This window comes from Nestor notabilis, unplaced genomic scaffold (assembly GCF_000696875.1).
Source record: "Nestor notabilis isolate BGI_N333 unplaced genomic scaffold, ASM69687v1 scaffold18713, whole genome shotgun sequence".
Lineage (NCBI taxonomy): Eukaryota > Metazoa > Chordata > Aves > Psittaciformes > Psittacidae > Nestor > Nestor notabilis.
In genome coordinates, this window is record NW_009923525.1 from 8,892 (window position 1) to 9,124 (window position 233).

The window sequence follows — 233 nt, forward strand, 5'->3', positions numbered from 1 at the left end:
TGCTTTCTAAGCTCTGCATGGAAGTTACCCCTCTACTTCCTCCATACAAAGACTAATGAATCTGAAAGCCTTCCTGAAGCTGTGCTTTGTCAGTGACAAGCACCTATTTGAAGAGAAATGAGCACATCCACAATCAAATACTAATCCAATTGTCTCCAGCCAGAAGGACTTTAAAGCTTAATACATTTAAAAGGACAGCTTCCTTCAATTGGAGTTCTAAGTCACTTGTTAAA

At 39.1% G+C, this 233-nt stretch overlaps 1 protein-coding gene across 1 annotated transcript in view; it reads right to left on the minus strand.

The window, feature by feature from the left end:
• The window catches only part of STX6 (syntaxin 6), a 9,988-nt gene that overhangs the window by 2,506 nt on the left and 7,249 nt on the right, over positions 1–233 (minus strand). The gene's annotated exons all lie outside the window — the stretch shown is intronic.